The 4,848-nt window shown below is 42.1% G+C and overlaps 1 pseudogene; it reads left to right on the top strand.

Moving 5' to 3' along the window:
• Positions 1-330: 330 nt before the first annotated feature.
• Positions 331-1,914, top strand: LOC143619109 (aldehyde oxidase GLOX1 pseudogene; annotated as a pseudogene).
• The last annotated feature ends 2,934 nt before the right edge of the window (positions 1,915-4,848 follow it).

The raw sequence follows: 4,848 nt of genomic DNA, 5'->3' as shown, positions 1-4,848 counted from the left end.
GTACATGTAATACATTTTTTTCATATACATTATGTAATTATTTGTTTTACTTATAATTTTATATTTGAATTAATACGTATGTGAACTCTAAAACTAACATAGATATATACACACACAAGATTCATTATTTCAATTTCACAAAATATGGCGCCAAAACTCAACAACCTAACATTCTTCATACTTCTCGCCACCTTTCCTCTCCTCCCACTAACCAACTCCAACCACCCTTCACCACCACCCTCACCGCCCCCACCGCCACCTCCGACACGTCAAATCCACCGATTCGACACCCGAAAACCCTTAGGAACATGGGCTCTCCTCCACCAAAGCATCGGCATCTCCGCCATGCACATGCAACTCCTCCACAACAACAAACTCGTCATCTTCGACCGGACCGATTTCGGCCCGTCGAATCTCAGCCTTCCGTTCGGAGAATTTTGCGACGAGTTCCTCCGAACGGACTGCACGGCCCACTTGATATTATACGACGTCCCATCAAACACCTTCCGACCACTTTACGTCCAAACCAACGTCTGGTGCTCCTCCGGCACCGTCAACCCCGCCGGAACCCTAGTCCAGACAGGCGGCTACTTTTCCGGCGACCGGAAAATCCGATTATTCACACCGTGTAATGATGATAACTGTGATTGGATTGAATTAACAAGAAATTTAAGCGTGCAAAGATGGTATGCGTCTAATCATATTCTTCCGGATGGTAATATTGTTATTGTTGGTGGCCGGAGAGCTTACAGTTATGAGTTCTTTCCGAGAAACCCTGCCGGAAGTTCGCCGGAAAAGTTTTTTAATCTCAGTTTTTTGCTCGAAACCACGGATTATTTGGAGGAAAATAATCTTTACCCGTTTTTACATGTCTTACCGGACGGGACCTTGTTCGTGTTTGCGAATCAGCGCTCGATTTCGCTCGATTACGTCAATAATCGAGTCGTCCGGGAGTACCCAATTCTCCCGGGCGAAAAGCGGTCGTACCCGTCTACCGGATCTTCGGTTTTGCTCCCGATCAGGGAAAATTTTCGCTTTCCGGCGGGCGGGTCCGCGGCGGTTCCGGTGGCCGGAGCGGCGGCGCCGATGGCGGAGACGGCGGCGCCGGTGGAGGTGATGATATGTGGTGGGGCCCGGGGCGGGTCGTTCCCGATGGCGGAGCGTGGGGTCTACATGGCGGCGGCGCGTACGTGTGGGCGGATGAGGTTGCTCGACCCGAACCCGTATTGGGTAATGGAAAAGATGCCGTTGAGGCGGGTGATGCCGGATATGATATTGTTACCGAATGGGGATGTTTTGATAATAAATGGGGCGGGGCGTGGGACCGCGGGGTGGGAGAACGCGGTGGAGCCTGCGTTGCACCCGGTTCTGTATGAACCCGGTAAGAGGTTGTTTACTGTGTTGAACCCCACAAGGAGAGCTAGAATGTACCATTCGTCTGCAGCTTTACTGCCAGATGGCAGGATATTAGTGGGCGGGAGTAACCCGCACGTGGCGTATGAGTTTAGCGGGGTCAGTTACCCAACTGATTTAAGCCTGGAGTCGTTTTCGCCTCCGTATATGGACGAGCGGTTCGCTTACTACCGACCGGTGATCGTGTCAGTCGAGTATGAGACCGACGAGAGCGTGTCGTACGGTCAGTATTTTACGGTCATGGTTACGATGACTTTGAGTGGTTTGGATAGACGGATCATGGTAACGCTTGTTGCGCCTTCGTTTACTACTCATTCGTTTGCGATGAACCAACGGGTGTTGGTTTTGCGAGTTGAGTTTGTGGAGCAGGTTTCGTTGTTTGGGTATCGGGTCACGGTTCGTGCGCCCTTGTCGCCTAATGTGGCGCCGCCGGGGTATTATATGATGTTTGTGGTGCACGACGAGGTGCCCGGTCACGCGGTTTGGATTCGGTTGCATTGATGTTTTTTTGTTCAGTTGAATTCTTTGTTGAAATTTGATTTTGTTGAGTGTATTTTATAGTGTCAATATACAGGTTTTATGAAGCTACTGAGATAATAAATACAAAAGTTGAAGTAGCTATTACTGTTAGATGTGTGATGGTTGTTGTTTATATCAGTTGCATAGAGGATGTTAGACCTCTAGATTAGGACTCGCATACGGGTCGGGTCGGTGAATTCGGGTCAAAATGGGTTTGGGCCGGGTCGGGTCGGTGGATTTGGGTCAACATGGGTTCGGTTAGGTGGATTTGGGTCAAAATGGGTTCGGGTCGGGCCGATGGACTTGCGTCAAAATGGGTTCGGGTCGGGTCGGGTCGGTGGATTTGGGTCAAAATGGTTTCGGGTCGGTCCGATGGATTTGGGTCAACATGGGTTCGGTTCAGGTCGGTGGACTTGGGTTAAAATGGGTTCGGGTCAGGTCGGGTCGGTGGATTTGGGTCAAAATGGGTTCGGGTCGTAACGGATTAGGGTTGGAAGGGGTCGACTTAAAAAGGGTTATGTTGTTTCAGGTTGGGACGAGTTCAGTGGAAATGGGTTGGTCAGAACGGGTTTCGGGTCAAAACGGGTTGGTTTAAGAAGTGATTTTTTAAGCACATTACCGAGAAAGCTTAGGGTCAAAATGGGTTCAGGTTAGGGGTGTAAATGAGTCGAGCTCAGCTTTTTATCTAATAAATCGGTACCCGACCGACTAGTCACTGGTTAATTCACACGAAACTGTATAAACCAGTTATGCCCGCGCTCAAACTGTAATATCATATTTGCAGCAACAAATTTTCCATGTCTTGAATACCGAAAATACCCTTATGACCCAAAATTGACCCGTAACAACGCTGATCTGCACTGAAATGAGTCGATGTATATCTTTTCGATATCTAAGGCTCTGAGCTCGGCTCATTTGCACCCTTAACATGAACCCGTTTTGACACGATAAGCAACCCGCTCGGTACAGCCATTTGACCAGTAGTACCTTGACTTTATACTATTATTTATAAACTAAAAATTGTGTGCAGAATTCTTTATATCTAAGATTTTTTTTATACTCCTTTGGTGTTATAAACTTTACAAAGTTTCTTAAAAATCTGTTTTAAGTTTTAAAAGCAATTTATCCAGATTTTTATTATGAGTTAAGGTAAGATATATTGCATTAAAAATTAGTGTTTACATTGATATAGAAAGCAAACGGCCCGTGCCGCTAGCTCTTTTCGGTTTGCAAAACTAAGTCGTTTAAAAATAGCATTGTGAGTTTGCTTGAATCATATAGAGTTAATTCCAAGCTTAACTTTCAGTTGGATTTAGTTCAGTTTACTTTACAAAAGTAGGTTTTTTGAATGAATGACTAGGGCTGTAAATGAACCGAACATTCAGTGAATAGTTTTGTGAACTGTTTGGCGGGAAGTTTGTTTACGTTCGTTCATTAATAAATGAATGAACACAAACAAGAAATTTTGTTCGTTCGGTTAAATGAACGAGCATGAGCAGCGACTCCGAGGTTGCTGCGTTCGTTCATTTGTATTCATGAAAGTTCGCTAATGTGTTCAATTATATCCGTTTACGTTCGTTTGTTTATGTTCATCAGTTAAAGGTTTTGTTTGATATTTTTATAATATTTTATTTGCAGTAACCAAACTAGCAATTTAATTTATAATTTTATTGTTTATGTTCGGCTCGTTTTGTTAATAGTTTGTTTTATAAAGTCTTGCTTTAACTAACAACAAATATAATTTGTGCTTCATTGCAGGGCCGGCTCCGAGAAAGCAAAAGAACTTTTGGGCCGAAGGCGAAAATTTTTTGGGGCATTAAGTAAAAAGAGTATTTTGTTGGATTTAAACAGTTTAATTTTTATATGGACTTTTGTATAAAAAAAAAGGATAAAACATGTCACACGTGAGACTAAAACCCACAACCGCTTGGTTGTGAGTAATACCCATTTGCCACTAAACCAAGCTAGTAGTTATGTAATTGTGTTTAAACATTAAATATACATATTATTTTTAATAAAAAAACATATAATTTTTTTTTTCAAAAAAAAAATATCGGGCCTAGCGGGGTGTCGAGTCTATGGCCGTCGACCACCCAACCACCCCCAAGGCCCGGCCCTGCTTCATTGACCGTATCAGAATAAAATCGTCGTTTGGGAAATTATTATGTTTATTATTGTTATTATTATGTTAAGTGCTTAAATTTATATTTAATTAAGATGATTATGTATAAAATGGCATTTTTGCCCTTTTTTCTTAAATATTACATGTTCGTTTGCGTTCGTGCACAACTTCTAATCCTTTACGAACAAATAAAGCGGTTATCAAATAAATAAAGGTTGATTTACTTGTCGGTTTGAATTATACATGTAACCATAAAAACCGGTTATCAAACGGCTCAATATTTTTTCTTAAACTTATTTCGACTGTGATTCGATCGTTCGATTGTTCCGTCGCAATCAAAACACACTACTTTGATGATTGAATACGAGATGTGAAGAAGACTAACCATTTTCAAAATTAATCTATGATGATGTTCACTAGCATATAGAGGCATAAATACACTCTTCTTTAGCTTCTTATACTTTTGTCTTTAGTTTTTTAGGCTTTGGTTGGCCCATTGTGTTAAATGGGTAAAGAAACATGTACTGTTGTACTTAGGGCTGTTCACGAGCCGAGCCGAACCGAGCGAAGTGGCTTGTTTACAATCAAACCGAACGGCTGAAATTCGAACCGAGCGAAAGACGAAACGAGCCAAAATCGAACCGAGCATTTTTTTATTTATTTTTCACTTTAAATTTTTCAATAAGAAACAAGTTTGAAGGCTGTAAATAATATATTTTGTAAACAAATTAGTAATTTTTAGACAAATGTATTATAGGTTGTAAATTTTTAGAAGAAAAAAGTTTGAAATGAGA

Source organism: Bidens hawaiensis, unplaced genomic scaffold (genome assembly GCF_021521415.1).
Source record: "Bidens hawaiensis isolate Kalapana, Puna unplaced genomic scaffold, B.hawaiensis_p1.1 tig00002414_1, whole genome shotgun sequence".
Classification (NCBI taxonomy): domain Eukaryota; kingdom Viridiplantae; phylum Streptophyta; class Magnoliopsida; order Asterales; family Asteraceae; genus Bidens; species Bidens hawaiensis.
This window is presented reverse-complemented; position numbering and strand designations above follow the sequence as displayed.